We start from the raw sequence: 24,053 nt of genomic DNA, 5'->3' as shown, positions 1-24,053 counted from the left end.
ATCTGAAATAGCAATCAATACCATTTAAAATAGCTACAAATAAAATAAAATACTTAGGAATCAACTTAACCAAAGAAGTGAAAGATCTCTACAATGAAAACTATAAAAGGCTGATGCAAGAAATTGAAAAGGACACCAACAAATAAAAAGATATTCCATGTTCATAGATTAAAAGAATCAATATTGTTAAAATGTCCATATATCTACAGATTCAATGCAATCCCTATCAAAATACCAATGACATTCTTCACAGGAACAGAAAAAACAATTCTAAAATGTATTTGGAACCACAAAAGACCCAGAGCAGCCAAAGTTATCCTAAGCAACAACAACAAAAAAACAAATTAATTTTAAAAATTAAAAACTGGAGAAATCACATTACCTGACTTCATGTTCTAACCAAAACATCATGGTACTGTCATGAAAACAGATATATAGACCAGTGGATCAGAATACAGAATGCAGAAACAAATCCATACATCTACAGTAAGCTCATTTTTGACAAAGATGCCAAGAACATACATTGGGGAAAGGACAGTCTCTTCAATAAATGGTGGTGGGAAAACTAGATATCCACATGCAGGAAAACAAAACTAGACCCCTATCTCTCACCATACACAAAAATCAAATCAAAATGGATTAAAGATTTAAATCTAAGACTTCAAACTATGAAACTACTACAAGAAAACACTGAAGAAACTCTCCAGGATATTGGAATGAACAAAAATTTATTGAGTAATACACCACAGGCATAGGCAAGCAAAGCAAAAATGAACAAATGGGATCACATCAAGTCAAAAAGCTTCTGCACAGCAAAGGAAACAAAAAGACAACCCACAGAATGGGAGAAAATATTTGTAAACTACCTGTCTGACAAAGGATTAATATAACCAGAATATATAAGAAGCTCAAACAACTCTACTGGGAAAAAATCTAATACTCTGGTTAAAAAATGAGCAAAAGATCTGAGTAGACATTCTCAAAAGAAAATATACAAATGTTAAACAGGAAAAGGTGTTCAACACCACTGATCATCAGAGAACTGCAAATCAAAACTACAATGAGATATTATTTTATGCCAGTTAAAATGGCTCTTATTCAAAAGACTAGTAATAACAAATGTTAGTGAGGATGTGGAGAAAAGGGAACTCTCATATACTGTTGATGGGAATGTAAGTTAGTACAACCACTATGGAGAACAGTTTGGAGGTTTGTTGAAAAACTAAAAATAGAGCTATCATATGATCCAGCAATCCTACTGCTAGGTTTATACTCAAAATAAAGGAAATCAGTATATCAAAGATATATCTGAACTCCTATGTTTTTTGCAGTACTATTCACAATAGCCAAAATTTGGAAGTAATCTAAGTGTCCATCAACAGATGAATGGATAAAGAAAATGTGACACATACACAATGGAGTACTATTCAGCCTCACAAAAGAATGAGATTCTTTCATTTGCAACAACATGAATGGAACTGGAGGTCATTATGTTAAGTGAAATAAGCCAGACACGAAAATACAAACATTGCATGTTTTCACTTATCTGTGGGAGCTAAAAATTAAAATAATAGAACTCATGGGGATAGAGAGTAGAATTATGGTTACTAGAGGCTGGGAAGCATAGTGAGGGGGTATGGGGAAGAAATTGGGACGGTCAATGGGTACAAAATATAGAAAGAATAAATAAGACCTACAATTTCCTAGGACAACAGGGTGACTATAGTAAAAAAAAAAAAAAAAAAAAAAAAACAACTGTACAGTTTAAAATAGCTAAAAGCACATAATTGGATTGTTTGTAACACAAAAGGGAAATGCTTAAGGTGCTGGATACCCCATTTACCCTGCTGTGATTATTACATCTTGCATGCCTGTATAAAAATATTTCATGTAACCTATAAATATATATACCTAATATGCAAACACAAGAATTAAAAAATAAAAAATGAAAAAAAAAACACCAATGAGTAATTTTTCCAATTTAAACCTCTTAAAATATAAAAAGATTCACGTTAGGAATTTGAACTTTTATCATAAGGTATGTAATTTACAACATTAACTCTAGTAAATGGATATATTATATTAAAGTAACCATCTGTGTGAATTGTGAAAAAAGAAAACATGAAAAGAAACTCAAACTCACTAATAGAGAAATACAAAATAAAGAATTGAGAAATCCCTTTATATCCATTGGATTGGTAAAAATTAAAAAGACCTATAAAACCTAAAATGGTGAGACATGGGTAAGATGATTCTCATACATTGTTAGTGATAAAGTGAAGCATTACAGAATTTTTGGAAAGCGATTTTGCAATTTATTAAAAATTAAATTAAGGCTGGGCACGGTGGCTCACACCTGTAATCCCAGCACTTTGGGTGGCCAAGGCAGGCGGATCACAAGGTCAGGAGATCCAGATCATCCTTGGCCAACACGGTGAAACCCCATCTCTACTAAAATACAAAAAGAAAAATAGGCAGGCGTGGCGGCATGTGCCTGTAGTTCCAGCTACTCAGGAGGCTGAGGCAGGGGAATCGCTTGAACTTGGAAGGCAGAGGTTGCAGTGAGCCCAGATCACACCACTGCACTCCAGCTGGGTGACAGAGTGAGACTCAGTCTCAAATTTTACAAAAATTAAATTACAGATACATTCCTACCTAACACCCCCTTGCTAGAAATCTATACAACTGAAATATAAGCCCCAGCATTTGGGGACATATGTACAAGGAAGAAGAAACAGAGAAAATTTGTAATTTTAAAACCTATATAATATTCCCTATTCCAGAGAATTTAAAGTTAAACTTAAATTTTAAAGCTTACATGATATTCCCTACACCAGGTGATTTTAAAGCCTATCTAATATTCCCTACACCAGCCTGTACCAGTGAATATTAGGTAGCTTTTAAAAACAATGAACCAGAGCTAAACCATATCTTGGCAGGATGTAATGAAATGTTGTTGAGGAAAAAAAGCAAGATGCAGAAAGGTATACACAAATAATTTTATTTTTGTAAAAACAAAAATAACAACCACTGAACTGTAAATGAAGTTTACAGAGTATGTTTTAACCACTGTACATACCACTTTTCACTCTCATTATGATTATATATGCATAAAGAAAAATAGAGAAAAACACTCTAGGTTGTTAAGATGGATTATGAAGGGAGGAGAGAAAGGGTGGAAGAAAGAGGAAATGAGAAAGGAAGAGCTAAGGAAAACAGAGGGGAAATTTTGCTCTGAAAAATAAACATGAAATATATGATCAAGTTAATGCATTATATAAAAATAAAGGTGGTTATATTTATTTTAAAACTATTTAAAATGAAGACATGCTCAATTTTCAGTGATAAGAAATTTTATTATCCTGGTGAAGAAACCTCACTGAGGGAAAAATTTTATATTTCTATGATGTATATGGCAAGTAAGTACCTCTATATAGTTGCCGAGACTTCCTGAATACAGCTTTTGAAAATAACAATCAGTCTAACTTTTACATACTGAATAGATAGCTAGGACTATTAATGTCCTATAACTTTTACATACCAAATAGATAGCTAGGACCATTAATGTCTATAAATTAGACAGGATACAAAGAAGGTATATGGAGGTCTTAAAAGGAAGTATCAAAAGTTCATATGCAAATGAATGGGCATACAATCTGTTCCTCATTAAAATAATGACCAACCTCTAGTACTGATTATAGGAGAAAGGGAGAAGAATTATAGTTTTATGTGTTCCTTTTTGCCTGTTAGTTTAGCACATTCTGAATTAAGGTTTTGTTAACAAAATGCCTGTAATTGATGATATTTGTGTACTGAAAATCTCAAATGACTCTTTAAAATACTCATTGATTACTACTTGTTTTACATTAACATCATTATCAAGTTGTGTTGATAATATTCCTCACCATTTTAAAGAAAAACAAACTTGGAGAGATTACTTGAACTTCTCAAAATAAAATACTCATTTTAATGTTGTTCTGTAACCTGAATGTTGCTCATCTGACTCCAGAAACTCTTTGCACCACATGAAGTTGGTAGTATTGTTACAGATGATTGCATAATACAGTTAATGTGAGTTATATAAAAATGAGGGGAAATTATTAATTTTGTATGTAAATTGTCATTTTCTTGTTTCAGTTACTCATTACCACCATATAAAAACCATCCCAGATTTAAAGCATAAAGCAACCACCACTTCACTGTTCTCACAATTCTGTGAGTCAGGAATTCAGAAAGGGTACAGCAGGATGGCTTATCTCTGTTCCACAATGTCTGGGGCCTCAGGTGGGAACAGCTGAAGGCTGAAAATGACTCAAGAGCTGGGAGCTGAAATCACCTGAAAGTTCATTCATTCATATGACTGGTGGTTGATGTAGCTGTAAAGTGGGCTCTCAGCTGGGGCTGTCAGTACTAATACATACACATGGCCTCTCCATGGTCTCCTTGGATTTGTTCACATAATGGTGTCTAAGTTCCACAAACCATGTATCCAAGAAGAGAAGCCATATCATCATTTATGATAGAGTCTTGCAAATTACATAGTGCCACTTCTACCAAAATCATATTCCCACCCAGATTAAAGGGGAGAGAACAGAGACCCTACTCTCAATATAAAAGGGTCAAAGTTATACTGTAGGAAAACCCAGCAGAATAGGAGTTATAGTTGTATTCATCTTTGGAAAACACAATCCATGATACTTGTCAATTAAAGATAGTAACTAGTATGCTAGCTAAGTACACAGTATCAAGTAAGACATATTGCCTTTATACTAAATGAATAATAACTAGAGAACAATTTTTAAAATCAACAATCCATAAAAAGCAATAAAGAAAAAACAGATTATCATATCATTAGCTGATAAAAACATGTCAAATAAAATTCAGCAGTTATTGCTAATAAAACCTTTAAGAAATACAGGCCTAAAAGAAAACTATATAAATATGATAAACTCTATTCACCACAGCCTACAGCAAATATACTAAACAATAATACACTAAATCATTTCAGTTAATTTCAGAAACCAATAAGAGAGTTCCATTACACAGAGATTTTTGTCCGTTTTGTTGATTATTGAATCTCTAGCACCAAATAAAGCAAAAAAATTAACACAAAAAAAAATTACTCTACAAAACATTTATTCCACAAACAAATTTTTGTGTAATAAATTGATTTAAACGTATGAAAAATGGGGCAAAGGTAACAAAAAAGTATAATAAAGAGAAATTAGACCAAAAATGAAGTAACTTATATGGACACTGAAAAGGAAATGATTACCTGATTATATATTTAGAAAAATATGCCAATAAAAGCATCCTGATCTAATAAAAAGAATTTGGTAAGATGACCACAGTAAAGTTAAATTTAGAAAAATCAATAATTTTTTTTATACTTGGGACCAGTAACCAAAAGAGGAAAAGGTGAATTTTTTTCCTCTTATAATAACAGCTAAAACTATAATAGGTATACCATAGTAATAAATGTAAAGTAAAACACAGAACCTATATGAAGAAAACAAAATCTTAACCTATATGAAGAAAATAAAATTTTGTAATGTTATAATAGTTATTGTTATTTAGCCACTGAACACTGGAAAGACATAAATTGTAAAACTGATGTCAAAATTTACATGAATTTTCAAAATTCATATAAATTGAATGTAGTGTTCGATTCATTTAATAAAATTATATTAAAATTCATATGAAAGAAAAAAGGCCTGAGAATAGTCCCAAAAAGTATAAGATAAAAGAAGGGTAAAGAGGGATAAACCTAATCAGACACATAGTAATAAAGTCTCTACAATCAAATCAATAGAAAAATTGGTTTGGGATTAAGCAAACAGATCACTGAAAGAGTAGAGAATACAAAAATATAGGCGAGTATATAGGAGAATTTTATATACAAAAAAATCATTGGGAAAAAATGGTTAGCTTGATAAATGAGACTGGTTATATATATGGAAAAAAAGAATGGTTAATCTGATAAATAGTGTTTGTTATCTATTTTGAAAAAAGTAATACTGCATTGCTATAACAAACTATGTTCCAAATTTCCAGGTAGATTAAAGAGTTAAATAGAAAAATTTTTGGAACAATACACCCTACATTTTTCCAAGCAAGAGAGTTAAGAACATTTGAGATGGATTTAAATACCATCTATATGTTGACAACGAATTATACATTCATACTTTTAACTCCAGCCAAGGTTTCTCCCCTGAACTTCAGACTTCTACATTAACTACCTATTTGATAGTTCTGTTTGGAAATCTAATAGCAACAAGACTTATCATTTTACATTGTAAGTTACAATGTTTTATTTCCCTGCTCAAAACCCTCCAATGTCTTTCTATCATCCTTGTGAAAAAAAAAATGCTGTTACCATGGCCTAGAGGCCCCTAAATGATCTGGTCCTACTTGCTAACTCTCTGACCTCAACTCCTACTACTATTTCTTTGCTTATAATGGTCTAGTCCCAATGGTCTCCTCAGTGTTCTATGAATACACAAGCATGCTTCAACCTCAGGGCCTTTTCACTTGCTGTTTTCTCTGCCTAGACTTGTCTTCTAACCAGAAAACCACATGTTTTATTCTATTTACTCCTTCAGATTTCTGCTCAAATGTCATCACATCAGAGAGGGCTTTCCTGACCATTCTACCTAAATGAGAAACTTCTACCATCCCCTTTTTTCATTTTCCTCTGTAGTACTTACAACCTATTATACATTTATTTTCTGATGGGGTTTGGCTGTGTCCCACCCAAATCTCATCTTGTAGTTCTCATAACCCTTACATGTCATGGGAGGGTCCTGGTGGGAGGTAACTGAATCACAGGAACAGTTACCCTCATGTTCTCGTGATACTGAGTTCTCACAAAATCTGATGGTTTTATAAGGGGCTTTTTACCCCCTCTGCTCGGCACTTCTCTCTTCTGCCACCTTGTAAATAGGGACGTGCCTGCTTCGCCTTTCACTATGATTACAAGTTTCCTGAGACCTCCCAATCACGTGGAACTGTGAGTCAATTAAACCTTTTTTCTTTATAAGTTACCCAATCTCAAGCAGTTCTTTATAGCAATGTGAGAGCAGATTAATATGCTTTCCATCTACTCTCACAAGAATACTCTGTACTGACAGAGAATCTTTGTTCACCACTGTATCTCCAACACCTATAACAATGCATGACTCACAGTAGACACTCAATAAATAGTTATTTAAAAAGAAAGATAGAATTCCTAAACCCAAAAAAGAAAATATGACCATAATGTTCCACACCAAGCAAGCAGTTGATAAGGTCCATGTGGCTGTTTCCCATTTCCTCAATCCTGGTTTTATTCTCACAATAAACCCAGTACTTAAACTAATTCTTTACAACTAAAACACAAATATGATCTTAATCATTCCTTATATTGGTGTATTTATTATTTATTATAAAACATTTTTCTAAACAGTCACACATAACAACAGGGATGTGTTCTGAGAAATGCATCATTAGCTGATTTTATCATTCTGTAAACATCATAAAGTGTACTTACACAAACCTTGATGGTATAGCCTAACTACACACCTGGGCTATACAGTATAGCTTATTGCTCCTAGGCTACAAACCTGTACGACATGTTGCTGTACTGAAAACTGTTACCAATTATAATACAATATTTGTGTAACTAAACATACAAAAGGTAATGTGCTGCACTACTGTTAGGATGGCTATGAAATCACTAGGCAATATAATGTTTCAGCTCCATTAATAATTTTATAGGACCACCATTGTACATGCAGTCCATCACTGAGCAAAACAATGTTATGCAGTGCTTAACCATATATTATCACATGTAATCTTCCCAATAACCCTAGGAGATAGATATTGCAAGCATTATTATTCCTAATTCTTTTCAGATGTAGAAACTAAAATTCAGAAGTCATTGGGCATTAAACGGTCTGACATTTTTGACAGCTTCTTTAATGTCCATTCTATTATCTCAGGTGTTCTTAATTACCAGTTTGTATCAGAACTACTTGCGGAAACTGAAATCCGCATACCCATGTTCCACTCCATAAATCAGGAGTCAGTCCATTTGAGTGAGCACCTAGAATGATCATTCCCTACAAACTTCACAGAATAGTCTCATGCATAGCAACAATTAAAAACCACTTCATTAAACGATTCTACTGTATATCATTTCCTTGCTCAAAACTATTTGATGGCTTTCAATTTTGCTCAAAACAAAACCCAAAGTGCACAGTTTGGCATTCAAAATCCCTGAAAGAGTGGTTACCATGTTACCTTTCCCGTCATTACACACAGACAAAGCTCCATAGTGATGCTTCATTTCCTAGTTACACTTCCTTCTTCCTTGTTCCTATGCTTTTACTCATGTTGCTCCACCTGGAATAACATTCTTCTGCATTATATCCAAGTGTTGCATTCCTCCAGTCTTCAAAGACCAGCTTAAAAGCCACCATATTCATGAAGTGTGCAGAATTTACCCTTCCCTATGTTAAAGTTACTAACATCTGTCTCTTACACTGTATTAAAAACTTTTGGAAACCAGGGATTATGTTGTGTTTATCTTTGTATCTCCCATGACAATGACAACTAACACTAGCCTTATATAGTAAATATACATAGACTTAAGGTTCTTAACATTATTGCTCTTTTTTAAAGAGCAGTGTAAAGGGCATGTAGCTGCCCCCAGAGGGCTGGCAGGAGCTCTGATAAAAGCTATCACTTAGAGATGGTGTTGAGCCTGTAGTCCCACTACTTGGGAGACTGAAGTGGGAGAATCATCTGAGTCCAGGAATTTGAGGCTATGATTATGCCACTACACTTCAGCCTGGGTGACAGAGCAAGATCCCATTAATTAATTAATTAAGATATGTAGAAAAATGTGTTGTTGGGAGTGTAAGTTTAAACTGCCTAGCTATACAAGCCCATTCCTTCATTCATCCAACCAATTCTTACTGCCCAGAGCCTGTGCTCAGCACTAGAGATAAAAGATGACTAAGAACCTGCATCCAAGAGTTGCAACTGCTGAAGAAAGCCCCCTAATGTGAAAGTCAGTTATAAAAAAAAAAAAGTGCTGAGAGCTGCTATCATGGAAAAAGGTTGTCAAGTGGTACTAGACAGAAAAGCTACCGGAAAGAAAAACATGAAAAAACTTCACTTGGAACAGGCAGAAGGTCAAGCTGGAGTTCCCAGTGTGTTCTATGTTTCTAACTCACACATTCCAACCTTGGAGGGAGAGAGGGACATCCCCACTATCTACTTAACAGGGACAGATGATAGTGATCATGAGAATTTCAATACAATTTCCCCCTAGGAAATCTACAGGAACAAGGTGAGGCCTGCAGTTATTTACAGAAGCTGGATTACTCTCTTGGGTTCATGGTGGAAAGCATAAGCCTAGAAAAGATGACTGTCCTTCCCTCCCTCCTCCCTCCGTCCCTCCGTCCCTCCGTCCCTCCGTCCCTCCGTCCCTCCGTCCCTCCGTCCCTCCGTCCCTCCATCCCTCTGTCTCTCCCTCCCTTCCTCCCTTCCTTCCTCCCTCTCCTGTTGTCTGTGTCTCCTCTCTCTCTCCTTCCTCTCCTCTCCTCTCTTCCTCCTCTCTTCTCTTCTCTCCTCCTCTCCTCTTCTCTTTTCTCTTTCTCCCCTCTCCCCATCTCTCTTCTTCTTCTCCTCTCTCTCTTTCTCTCTCTCTCTCTCTCCTCTAGTTTAATGTACTAGATTTCTATATAACCCACAAGCTAATGTCTTATTACAAATCCACTAAAAGTTAATAGTTTGAACATTCTGGTCAATCATCCTATTACATGTGTTCTCCTTAGAGGTGAAGTTTTTGTTTGACAGTGACGCTTTTTAAATAAGATAGCGAACAATACTAAGATTATTACTCTGTAAAATAAACACTATTTTACCACTATTTTACTCTGTAAAATATCACAATTTTACAATTTTAAAGCCTTCCTTTATTGACAGATACAAAATCTAACCACATTCCCTGAGCCTAAAGGAGTCCTGATGGCAACAGAAGATGCTGTCAGTCCTTATAGCTCAAGTAGGTAAGAATTATAGTGGAAGCTTCAAATAGAATCACTGGTGCAACAACAGTAGCCCTTCAGATAACAATTTCAAGTGAATATGTATGGAGAACAGGAACAAAAAGAAGGTCTTCCATAAACTGACAAGTGAAGAGTACTATTCCTAGTACCGAAAACTGCTTATACCTGAAAATAAGCTTATATGAAATTTATATGGAACTTGATGCTATGAAAAAATATTTTTTTAATTTGGATTCGGGCAGCTCGAGAAGGAGTTGATGGAGCTCTATTTTATGTCAGTTTCAACACTGACATGACTCAGTTATTTATCTATGCTTTACTGGGTTTTGGTCCTGTAAGCAATTGCCCATCTTGCTGTAACTTCTGTTTAAAAACAAACCAAAACTAGCCAGGTGTTGTTGTGGCTCATGCTTATAATCCCAGCACTTCAGGAGGCTGAGGCAGGTGGATCACTTGAGGGCAAGAATTCAAGAACAGCTTGGCCAACATGGCAAAACCCCATCTCTACAAAAAATACAAAATTATCCAGGCATGGTGCCACACACCTGTAATCACAGCTACTCGGGAGGCTGAGGCAGAAGAATTGCTTGAACCCGGGAGGCAGAGGCTGCAGTGAGCTGAGATCACACCACTGCACTTCAGCCTGGGTGACAGAGTGAGACTCAGTATCAAAAACAAATGAAAAAACAAAAAAACTAAACTAAAAAAAAGAATATCTGCCAGAAGATTTAGCCACGTGCAGTAGCTCACACCACTTTGGGAGGCCATGGGAAGAGGATCAGTTGAGCCCAGAAGTTGACACCAGCCTGGGAAACATAGTGGGACCCCATCTCTACAAAATCAATCAATTAATTAATTAAAATTTAAATTTAAAAATCAGCCAGGTGTGGTGACACACATCTATAGTCCCAGCTACTGAGAAGACTGAGGCAGGAGGACTGCTTAAGCCCAAGAAATTGAAGCTGCAGTGAGCCATGATGGCACCACTGCACTCCAGCCTGGGTGACAGAGTGAGATCCTGTCTCAAAAACAATAAAAAAGAAAAAGAAGAATCTATTGACCAGCAAACAGCCACTGCTTCTATGTCGGCAGTGTCTTCATTGCATCTTCTGGTAGGCCACTGGCCTGGCTACAGTGAGAGTGAAAGGGTACTGGACCCAACAATCACCATTAGCTATAGACAAGCTAGTAAAGTCATATGGCACTACACAGAGACACCATATGCAAGGAACTGCCTAGAACTGCTTCCCTGGCAATGACTGTGGCCATAGCTAGTTTCACACAGATGGAGCAGCGTCCCTTCTTTAGAAACTCCAGGCACTAATATGCTTTGTTCTCAGCTCTGGGCCCTCAGCCCAAAATCACAAGGAATAAGAAAAGCTCCACTTCTCAACTTGCTACATTAGGCTACTTTGAAATTTACATTATATTTTTTATTATTCATTTTACTAGCTCTACTTAGTAGCCTTTTTTTTCCGAAATAAAACCTTTTATTTTTTTATTATACTTTAAGTTCTGGGGTACATAGCCTTTTTTAAATGGTACTCTTTAGGTAAATTTTTGAATTATTTTTTATTATATGTTTTTGTATTTTCTTATTATTATTATCTCTTTTATTATTCATTTAGTAGCTCTACTTAGTAGCCTTTTTAAAATGGTACTCTTAAGGCAAAATTTTGAAGACAATTGGACCACAGAAATCCTTACGCTCTTTTGATGCATGAAATAGTTTATTTCAAAACTGACCCCAGAGAAATTCCAGTATACCCAAAAGGACTCATCCTACTTCACAAAAAAAAAAAAAAAGTTATCTATGCCATCCAAAAGGAAGGGAAAAAAAAAAAGAATTTTGTGTAATAATCTATTCTCAGGCATGAACAAATAACAGTTTGGCTACTGGCAAAAAGACAAGCAGAAAAATACAGACAATTATGTTTGTTGTGATCTGGGTGGGAGAAGGTGGGGAGAAATGAGAACACTGCAAACTATGAAACTAGCCACCTGCTACAAAGCCCATCAGTATATATATTAAACTAAATATAATTTTATATTGATGTCTCCAAATCTAATTCGGTTCCACAGGTTCATTCCATCCTTCTCTTGCTTTTCTGCAGCCTTCCTCTCCAGTAGTGAGAAACTTGGTTCCCATGAATCACCAAATGTATGGTGATATATTTACTCGTCAGTTTCCAGTATACATGTACAGCAGTTTCAGACTGTTAACCAAAACAACTTTACCAACTGCAGGATTTATGTACACTTTTGTCTTTAATCTTACAGTTTCTAGCTAAAACACTGTTTTCTAAAAATTATTTACGTCAGCACCTTTTCCACCATCCCTTTAGTGAAGTTATATCACATATCTGAAACACATTTGTTAGGTTATTTTGTCACCATTGCATTCCCTTCCAGAATCCCTAACTCTTGGTTGATTGATTTTTTTAACTTGCATATATTAAGCTCTTTATGCTATAAAGTTCTGCCAATTTTTACAAATGCATAGTATCATATGCCCACTACTACAGTTTACTTTTAACTCTAAAACTCACCCATTCTCTCCTCCAAGTCAAAACTCCCCTTTCCTTAAATCCGTAGCAACCACTGATTGGCTTTCCATTCCTAAATTGGCCCTTTCTAGAGTGCCATATGAATGGAATCATTCAATATGATGTACCCTTTTCAGTCTGGCTTCTATAACTTGGGAAAATGCATTTAAGACGCATTCATCCTGTGGCATTAATTGCTTATCATTGAATAATAATCCATTGAATAAATGATGGACCACCATTTGTTTATTCACCTACTGAAGAACTTCTTGGTTGCTTCTAGTTTTTGATGATTATGAACAAAGCTGGCAATTATGATTAAAGCATGTGTATGGATTTATATTTTCAAATCAATTTGGTAAATACCTAAAGGTGCTTTTGCTGGGTCATGTGATAAGTGTGTGTTTAACTTAAGACACTGCTAAACCATCTTCCAAAGTGGCAAGTATGAGATCACCAGCATTTAGTTTGCAGGGTTTTTTTCTCTCTTAACCAGTCTAAGAGGTATGTCAGTAATATCTCACTGTTTTAATTTCCTTAATGACAAATAATGTTGAGGATCTTTTTACAGATAGTTATTTGCCATCTGTAAGTCTTTTTTGAAGCAGTTGTTCAGATCATGTGTCTATTTTTTTAAATTGGTTGTTTCCTTTTTTTCTTATATTTTGCCTATTTTTTAACAGATATGTTATTTGAAAATGCTTTCTCCCAGATATAACCTGTCTTTTCATTCTCTCAACAGTATCTTTTGTAGAGCAAGAGTCTTCAATTTGATAACTCCAATTAATCAATTTATTCTTTCATGGATCATAAAAGGACTGTTTCCAAGAACAGAGTGAGTTCTTACAACGAAGTGTGATAGAGAAGTCACATAATTTTGAGAATATGATGAAAATACCTTATTCTTTTTCAATAAAAAAATAAGCAATTCCAAATTCTATGGGAGAGGGGTTATATAAAAAGTCATCATGTAATTATAAAACAAATTAAAATGTTATATATTTTTAAAATTTTAGAGAGTAGAAGAAAAGATAACCCACTTGACCTTGATACTAGCAATTTTATTTTTAGGGTCATAACTTTGAACACAGAGACAAAGAATATAATCACGGTGTACACTTCTGTGATTACACTTCTACATTGTATATTATCAGATACAATGCAGAATGGTTCTGCATAGTATATGTATTCGTTTTTAACTTTTAGAATAAATTGAAAGCATGGAAGACTACATTGTGATTACAGAATATTTATAACACTAATAGCAATAATTTATATTGTCCTTATTATGTATTGGCTCCTATTTCAAATATTTTACATAAATCCTCACAATAATCCTGTGAAATAAGAGTACATTATCCCCATTTTATAATTGAGAAAACTGAGGCACAGAGAAATTAAATAACTTGCCAAGGTGACACAGCTAGGATGTAGTAGTGCTTGGATTTAAACCCAGGCAATCTAATTCCAATGTGTACATTCGTAACCACAAAGTTATATAGAATATAAATATTATAAACTTTGATAATTGTAAAATAAATAGATATCTGACAGAAGTTAAAAGAAGGGAGGTAAAAATTAAAGTAGAGGGCATGGGTAATAAATTCTTACTTTATAAAAAAAAGCACATAAAAGATACACTACTGCCAAAAGTCAATGGAACATGAAATAGAGGTTCAGGCATACTGGAGTCACAAAGATAACCAACAGAGGAAATAACAACAATAATATATAATTATATAAAGTTTGAAGAAGGACAATAGAGTAGTAGAAGAGTAAATCATCTTAAACAGCAAGTCATCAATAGTTATCGCCTTAGTTGATAAATCAAGAAATAGTAGTATAAGCATATTATTTAAAATTCTAGAAACACCCACCACAAGACAAAAGGAAATAATCAAAATTCGCTTGCAGCATTTCAAATAAACTAGCTGTATCCATCTGTTTTCACACTGCTATAAAGAACTTCCCTGAGACTAGGTAATTTATAAAGAAAAGAGGTTTAATTGACTCACAGTTCCACATGCCATTGTTTACTCAGGAAACTTACAATCACAGTAGAAAGTGAAGGGGAAGCAAGGACCTTCTTCACATGGTAGCAGGAGAGAGAAGTACGTGCATCAGCAAAAGAAAAACTCCCATTTACAAAACCATCAGATCTCATGAGAATTTCCTCACTATCACGAGAACAGCATGGGAAAAAGCAGCCCCATAATGGGAAGCAATCACTTCCCACCAGGTCTCTCCCTAAAAACCTGGAGATTACAATTCAAGATGAGACTTGGGTGGGGATACAAAGCCTAACCATATGATAGTATAGTACAGCAGTTAAAAATATAAGCTTTGGATCAAACCTTCTGGGGATCAAACACCATTCCTCCACTTAATATTACAATTCTGTTAAAGAAAGTTATTCAGCTTCTCTTTTCCTCAATTTTCTTAACAGGAAATGGCTATAAATATGGAAATGGTTAATTTATATGAATGTTATGAAGATTGAAAGAGTTAATGCAAGTAGTACAATATAACTATGTCTGGCCCATAGTAGGTAAACCCTAAACAAATATTATCTATCAGCTATGAACTACAGGAAAGAGAACACACACACACATACACACACACAAAGTAAGTTTACGTTTAGTTCCTGACTTACTTAGCTAAGGATCCAAAATCTTATTAGCAGTGAGACTGCCACTCAGAGCAAGAACAGATGTAGCATGGCTCAACACGGCTGTCACTGGCCTCCAGAGTCATGCACTACTAATGAGGGAATGAGGTGACATTTTGCCATATTTAACAACTTCAATTATTAGGATGATACTTCTCTTCAATGCTCCGGGTTTATATCACTATTTGGGAAAGAACAAACTCTAACAAGGTATGCCCTTTAATGGAAAATTACAAACACCTGGGTTCTTGCTTGTTCTTGAGCCAAACCCAGTGCCAGTAAGGCCACAACTTTACCTGAGAAGAGAAAGCAGGATCAATGTCCAGATATTCCTGAATAGCCTCACTTCCTCCAGCTTGATAGTGCTTGGAAAGACTGAGTCCCCACAGATTGCCTCTGTGAAGCAGAACTGGGGTTCTGATCACTGTAGAAGGCAAAGTATTCAAAATTATGGTACCAGCTATAGACCTCATAAGCTCATCAGGAAAAAAAATACACATATAAAAATATGATAAACTTTATAGACAAGATTAGGAGGAGTGAAATAAAGACGCAGAATTTTGCAAATTGAAATAGAACACTCTGTGGTAATAAGACAATGAGGCTTGAAGAAAACTGCATTTAAGTTAGGTAGAAAATAGGTAAGAAAGCACTCTATGTATAAAGAATAAAACTCAGACCGGGACCAAGCAAACCTAATAAACATTTACAGAACTCTCCACCCCAAATCCACAGAATATACATTCTTCTCAGCACCACATCACACCTACTCGAAAATTGGCCACATAATTGGAAGTAAATCACTCCTCAGCAAATGCAAAAGAACAGAAACCATAACCAACAGTCTCTCAGACCACAGTGCAATCAAGTTAGAATTCAGAATTCAGAAACCAACCCAGAACCGCACAGCTTCATGGAAACTGAACAACTTTCTCTTGAATGTTGACTGGATAAACAATGAAATGACGGCAGAAATAAAGATGTTCTTCGAAACCAAGGAGAACAAAGACAACACATACCACTATCTCTGGGACACATTTAAAGCAGTCTCTAGAGGAAAATATATAGCAATAAGTGCCCACATGAGAAGCAAAGAGAGATCTAAAATTGACACCCTATCATCAAAATTGAAAGAACTAGAGGAGCAAGATCAAAAAAAACTCAAAACCTAGCAGAAGACAAGAAATAACTAAGATCAGAGCAGAACTGAAGGAGATAGAGACACAAAAAGCCCTTCAAAAAATCAATAAATCCAGGAGCTGGTTTTTTGAAAAGATCAACAAAATAGACAGACCAATAACCAGATTAATAAAAAAGAAAAGAGAGAATAACCAAATAGATGCAATAAAAAACGAGAAAGGGGATATCACCACAGATTCCACAGAAATTCAAACCACCATCAGAGATTATTACAAACAACTCTATGCACATAAACTAGAAAACCTGGAAGAAATGGATAAATTCCTGGACACTTGCCTCCTCCCAAGCCTAAACCAGGAAGAAGTCGAAACCCTGCATAGACCAATAACAAGGTCTGAAGTCGAGGCAGCAATTAAGAGCCTACCACCCAAAAAAAGCCCAGGTCCAGATGGGTTCACAGCTGAATTCTACCAGACATACGAAGAGGAGCTGGTACCATTCCTTCTGAAACTATTCCAAATAATCCAAAAAGAGGGAATCCTTCCCAAATCATTTTATGAGACCAACATCATCCTGATACCAAAACCCGGCAGAGACTCAACAAGAATAGAAAACTACAGGCCAATATCCATGATGAACATAGATGCAAAAATCTTCAATAAAATACTGGCAAGTCGATTGCAACAGCACATCAAAAAGCTTATCCATCACGATCAAGTAGGCTTCATCCCGGGGATGCAAGGCTGGTTCAACATACTCAAGTATATAAACGTAATTCACCACATAAACAGAACCAAACACAAAAACCACATGATTATCTCAACAGATGCAGAGAAGGCCTTCGACAAAATTCAACAGCCCTTTATGCTAAAAACCCTCAATAACCTAGGTATTGATAGAATGTATCTCAAAATAATAAACACTATTTACGACAAACCAACAGCCAATATCATACTGAATGGGCAAAAACTGGGAGCATTCCCTTTGAAATCTGGCACTAGACATGGATGTCCTCTCTCACCACTCCTATTCAATATAGTACTGGAAGTCCTAGCCAGAGCAATCAGGCAAGAAAAAGAAATAAAGGGTATTCAAATAGGAAAGGAGGAAGTCAAATTGTCTCTATTTGCAGACAACATGATTGTATATCTAGAAGACCCCATCGTCTCAGCCCAAAATCTCCTGAAACTGATAAGCAACTTCAGCAAAGTCTCAGGATACAAAATCAATGTGTAAAAATCACAAGCATTCCTATACACCAATAACAGACTTAAAGAGAGCCAAATCAAAAACGAACTGCCATTCACAATTGCTACAAAGAGAATAAAATACCTAGAAATACAACTAACAAGGAATGTAAAGGACCTCTTCAAGAAGAACTACAAACCACTGCTCAACGAAATAAGGAAGGACACAAGCAGATGGAGAAACATTCCATGTTCATGGTTAGGAAGAATCAATATCGTGAAAAATGGCCATACTGCCCAAAGTAATTTACAGATTCAACGCTATTCCCATCAAGCTACCAATGACCTTCTTCACAGAACTGGAAAAAACCACCTTAAACTTCATATGGAACCAAAAGAGAGCACACATAGCCAAGTCAATTCTAAGCAAAAAGAACAAAGCGAGAGGCATCACACTACCGGACTTCAAACTATACTACAAGTCTACAGTAATCAAAACAGCATGGTACTGGTACCAAAACAGAGATATAGACCAATGGAACAGAACAGAGGCAAAGATCTACAACCATCCGATCTTTGACAAACCTGACAAAAACAAGCAATGGGGAAAGGATTCCCTGTTTAATAAGTGGTGTTGGGAAAACTGGCTAGCCATATGCAGAAAGCAGAAACTCGACCCCTTCCTGACATCTTACACTAAAATTAACTCCAGATGGATTAAACACTTAAACATAAGACCTACCACCATAAAAACCATAGAAGAAAATCTATGCAAAACCATTCAGGACATAGGCGTAGGCAAGGACCTCATGACCAAAACACCAAATGCATTGGCAACAAAAGCCAAAATAGACAAATGGGACCTAATCAAACTCCACAGCTTCTGCACTGCAAAAGAAACAGTCATTCGAGTGAATCAGCAACCAACAGAATGGGAAAAAAATTTTGCAGCTTACCCATCTGACGAAGGGCTGATATCCAGAATTTACAAAGAACTAAAACAGATTTACAAGAAAAAAACGAGCCCATTCAAAAGTGGGTGAAGGATATGAACAGACACTTTAGAAAAGAAGACATACATGAGGCCAACAAACATATGAAAAAATGCTCATCATCACTGGTCATTAGAGAAATGCAAATCAAAACCACATTGAGATGCCATCTCACACCAGTTAGAATGGCGATCATTAAAAAATCTGGAGACAACAGATGGTGGAGAGGATGTGGAGAAATAGGAACACTCTTACACTGTTGGTGGGAGTGTAAATTAGTTCAACCATTGTGGAAGACAGTGTGGCGATTCCTTAAGGACCTAGAAATAGAAATTCCATTTGACCCAGCAATCTCATTACTGGGTATATATCCAAAGGATTATAAATCGTTCTACTATAAGGACACATGCACATCAATGTTCATAGCAGCACAGTTTACAATAGCAAAGACCTGGAACCAACCCAAATGCCCATCGATGATAGACTGGACAGGGAAAATGTGGCACATATACACCATGGAATATTATGCAGCCATCAAGAACGATGAGTTCACGTCCTTTGTAGGGACATGGATGAACCTGGAAGCCATCATTCTCAGCAAACTGACACAGAAACACAAAATCAAACACCGCATGTTCTCACTCATAGGCGGGTGTTGAACAATGGGAACACATGGACACAGAGAGGGGAGCACTACACACTGGGGTCTGTTGGGGGGAATAGGGGAGGGACAGTTGTGGGGTGGGAGGTTGGGGAGGGATAGCACAGGGAGAAATGCCACATATAGGTGAAGGGGAGGAAGGCAGCAAATCACACTACCACGCGTGCACCTATGCAACAATCTTGCATGTTCTTCATATGTACCCCAAAACCTAAAATGCAATAAAATAAATAAATAAATAATCAAAAAAATAAGAATAAAACTGAGCATAGGAAAGCAGCAATGCAAAAGGAGAGCTTAGGCAACATAAGTGTTCCAGTTTGACTAAAGTAAAAGATTTACATGAAATTCACTATGAAAGGCCATGGAAAACCTGCAGCCTTTGAGGTATGTACTAAGCCGAAAGATGAAGGTGTAAAGTATTTCAAAAAGTGTAATCTCTTTTTTTTTTTGAGATGGAGTCTGGCTCCACCTCCCGGGTTCAAGCGATTCTCCTGCCTCAGCCTCCAGAGTAGCTGGATTACAGGCGCCTGCCACCATGCCCAGCTAATTTTTGTATTTTTAGTAGAGACTGGGCTTTGTCATGTTGGCCAGGCTGGTCTTGAAATCCTGATGTCAGGTGATCCACTCACCTCAGCCTCCCAAAGTGCTGAGATTACAGGCGTGAGCCACCAAGCCCAGCTATCCTCTTTTCTTTATACACTTATTCTCTAGACTACTCAACCAGTCTCAGTTTTAAATATTATCTCTGTGATGACAACTCTCAGACCTCCTTCTTGAACTTCGGTCTAATTTAGTGTGAAGCCAGCCGTCTCATTCAACTTGGATATCAAGCAAGCATCACAAAATTAGCACATTCAAAGTTGAACTTCATGAAAATCCCCTGCCAAATATGCTCCTCTCAGGGCTACTCCCATCTTAGTTAACGGCAACTCCATTCTTCCAGCAACTCAGGCCAAAGATTTTCAAATAATCCTTGACTTTTCTTTTCCCCTCATACCTCACATCCAATCTATCAGAAATTGTTAGTTCTGCTTTAAGTATATCCCAAACCAGATTCTCCCTCTCACTGGATTTCTGCCAAAGCTCCTACCTGATATCTCTGCTTGCCAGAATGATTCTATTATCACGTAAGTCAGATGTCACTTACATGTTCAAATTCCTACAGAGGCTACCCAGCTCAGAGTAAAAACCACACCCTAATTGTTATCTATGTGGTCCGTTCAATCTGTATTTTTCTACTCCATACTTGTCCATAACACACACCCTTGCCTCCTACTAGTCATCTTGCAGCTCACTCTGCTTCCCATCAACATTCAAACACTCCAGGCACATTTGCATCTGAGGTCCTTTACACCTGCTATTCCCTTTGTCTGGAACTTTCTTCCTCCATATATGTATTGCCTTCCTCACTCAATTCCTTCAAGTTTTTACTCAAATGCTACCTCTATAAAAGGGCCTTCCCCATGGGTGCCGGCGCGGGAGCTGGCAGTATGGCGTTCCGGCAGGCACTACAAGCTGGCGGCCTGCAAGCTGGCCGGAGGCTGGGCCGCCGTGCTCTCCTTGGCCGTGGCGGTAGGGAAGCCGCATGCGGGGCGGGGACGGGGAGTCACATCCAGCTGAGCCGCTGGGTCGGGAGCAGGCTGAACTCACTGGGCTCCGCCTGGCAAGCCTGGGGTTAAAGTTTAATAAAATCGTCCATTCCTCTATGACCTGCGCCGTAGAGACTACCGACAGCATCAGCCGGCACCTGCCAGGTGTCTGCAAAGTCAGCACAGACCTGCTGCGGGAAGGCGCCCCCATCGAGCTGGTCGCAACTGTGTCTCCCTGGAAGCCAGAAGCTGTGTATTACGAAAACAGAGCCCGGATCGAGGCCGCCTTCTGGAACTACATCCACCGGGCAGACGCCAGGCAGGAGGAGGACAGTTACGAGATCTTCATCTGTCACGTCAACGTCATCTGCTACATCATGTGCAGAGCACTGCAGTTCCCTCCCAAAGGCTGGCTCCGGCTCTCCCTCAACAACGGCAGCATCACCCATCTAGTCATCCGACCCAACGGCCGAGTTGCACTCAGGACTCTTGGGGACACAGGGTTCATGCCCCCCCGACAAGATCACCCGGTCCTGAGGGCACCCGCCAGGCCCCGGCCTCTCCTTCCCTCGGCCCTCCCTGCACAGGCTGCACCACGGTCATGTCTTGTTCCTGAGGAGGCCGGCAGAAAGTAGAAACCCACGATGCTACACCTGGGGACTGACTTCTGGCCAGGCTGGAAAGGGGAGAGTTCGGATCAGACGGCCTGACTTCTCTGCAACGTTTTATACCTGGCCGTGACCCGCCAGCATGGCATGGGGTTTAAGGTGAAAGCCTCTCATACAGAAGTCAGGCCTGTTCAGGGTACTTGAAGAGGCCTGGCCTAGACCACCATGTTGGCAGCCACAGCCCACCCTGCTGAGGGTCCATGCTCCACTGGCAAAGCTGGACAGGCACAGGCAACTGAGGCACACGGATGAGGGCACTGAGGTTCTCTTCACAACTCACTGCACTTCATACATCCTCTTAATTTCTTAAAACCCTCCTGTCACTTAAATGTTTGTCGATTAAATTTTTTCTGGCTGGGCACAGTGGTGCACACCTGTATTCCCAGCTGCTTGGGAGGCCAAGGTGGGAGGATCACTTGAGCCCAGGAGGTCAAGACCAGCTTGGAAAGGCAACAGCAAGACCCCATCTCTACTAACAGTACAAAAGTGAGCTGGGCGTGGTGGTGGGCCTCTGTAGTCCCAGCAATGGGAGGCTGAGGTGTCTGGATCATGGGCCCGGGAGTTGGAGGCTGCAGTGAGCTGTGATTGTGTCACTGCACTCCAGCCTGGGCAACCAAGGGAGACAGGAAAAACAGTTTCTCCAAATGTACAGATTCCTGGTGATACTGGATCTGACCCCACCAACTTGATTAGGCATTTCAGGGCTGAAGGACTAGCCAGCTACACAAGTGACTTTGGACAGGGGAGAGCCAGCAAGCTGGGTCTGCAGAGTGGCCTGGCCTTTGACCTTCATGCTGCTCTCAAGGTTGAGGTGACAAGCTGGAGACAGTCCAGCAGGGGGTTATCCTTATTTAGTAAAATATTCCAAATTGACAGCTCAGTCTCAGCCTAAGGATTAAAATATTTAAACATGTGTATCCCAGGTATTCTGTTAATTCAGGAAAAGCTGTACGATTTCTATAAAGTGGTTGTATTTTCTGTGATCAATATAATTGGGATATTTGTTCTATTTCTCTGTCCACTTTGGAAATGATTACATAATAAAATTTTACTTTTTTAAAAGGAAAAAAAAAGGGGGCCTTCCTGGCCACTTTAATCCAAGATGTCAATCTCTTTTTTAAATATTTTTTTTCCCTCAGAAAAGCCTTGTTCTGACAAAATGTCAATGTCTCACACTCCATACTCACTGTCTTCCTCCTTCATTCATTTTTTTTTCTCCTTTGCAGGTATCACTGCCTAACATGCTATGTACTTTCTTAATGTATCAGTCCTCTATTTCTCTAGAAGATAAACCATCAGGGGTCATAAGTTTTTGTTTGCTGATTACTATAAACTTAAGTACCTAAAAGAGTCCTTAGCATGTAATAGGCACTCAATATTGGTTTAATGAATGAAGAACTTGGCAATGCTACACAAAATACATTAGAAGGAGAAATTATAACTAGAATACCATATTCTCAAATTACCAAAAATATGTATTTAGTAGCAACAATGCTGCAAGGTTTCTGGGGAATACAAAGATTAAAAGACAATGTGAGAGAGACACAATTAACTATAATCTAAATATTCACAACTTTCACAAAGAAAATGCTATAAGGACTTGAAGGAAAATTCCATTAGTGGGGAACTACTATAGTAGCTTAGGCATCAGGTGATCAGGCCCTATACTGAAGAGAATGCAAAAAAAAAAAAAATGGAAAGGAAGGGACAGGTGTGATTATCACAATAGACAAACAGTAGAGATTGGTGATTACTTAACAGGGAAAGAAATGCCACAATCTGTCAAGCTTAGATAATGACATGAACGTAGTACCATTTTTTAAAGGGAGGGGGAGTGCACAAAATGGATGGAAAAATGACTAGTCCAACATTAAACATGCTTTGTTTGAGCTGATAGCAGACCGTGTAAGTGGAAATTTCAGGTCACAGTTCTAGACTGAGAACTGTGACTCACGGTTTTAAGAAATACAGAATTAGGAGAGTTTTCCCCCCTACAGAAAGAAAATTGAAACTGAAAAAGTTGAGATTTCCAACCAAAAGACTAAAGAACACCATGGGAAATAGGTGAACTCACAGATCAGGGGAAACAAAGGGTGCAAACGAACATGACAGAGAAAAAGAAGTTAAAGAGGAAACAATAAAACCAGGACACCTCAAAGTCCATATAGCTATAAAAATGTATTGAGGATTTTAATAGCCAAACTGCTACGCACTTTCACATTTAATAATTTTGCAAATACGTTCATTTAGGTACTCAAAAATCTCAGATGAAATCAAAGCAATACTTCTATTCAATCTTCATTTAAAATTGTCAACTGGTGTAATCATTTTCCAGGCAAACTCTGAAGCAAAAAAACAGCTTGTGTACTTTTGCACATTTAATTGGATTGTAGTGTAGATGTAAGATAAAGAACGTGATGTAATGAGACTCTGTCTCCCAGGAAACCACCTAATATCATGGAAAATCGTGCAGCCTTCTTTATAATTGTAATTCAACCCTGCTCAGCATCTAGCTCAGTTCTATATATATATATTCTAAATATA

At 37.6% G+C, this 24,053-nt stretch overlaps 1 pseudogene; it reads left to right on the top strand.

Moving 5' to 3' along the window:
- Positions 1 to 20,837: 20,837 nt before the first annotated feature.
- LOC105729519 (serine/threonine-protein phosphatase PGAM5, mitochondrial-like) lies at positions 20,838 to 21,378 on the top strand (annotated as a pseudogene).
- Positions 21,379 to 24,053: the final 2,675 nt, after the last annotated feature.

The sequence above is a fragment of the Aotus nancymaae genome, unplaced genomic scaffold (assembly GCF_030222135.1).
Source record: "Aotus nancymaae isolate 86718 unplaced genomic scaffold, 86718_ANA_hifiasm-v0.15.2.pri h1tg000062l, whole genome shotgun sequence".
Taxonomy (NCBI): Eukaryota; Metazoa; Chordata; class Mammalia; order Primates; family Aotidae; genus Aotus; species Aotus nancymaae.
This window is presented reverse-complemented; position numbering and strand designations above follow the sequence as displayed.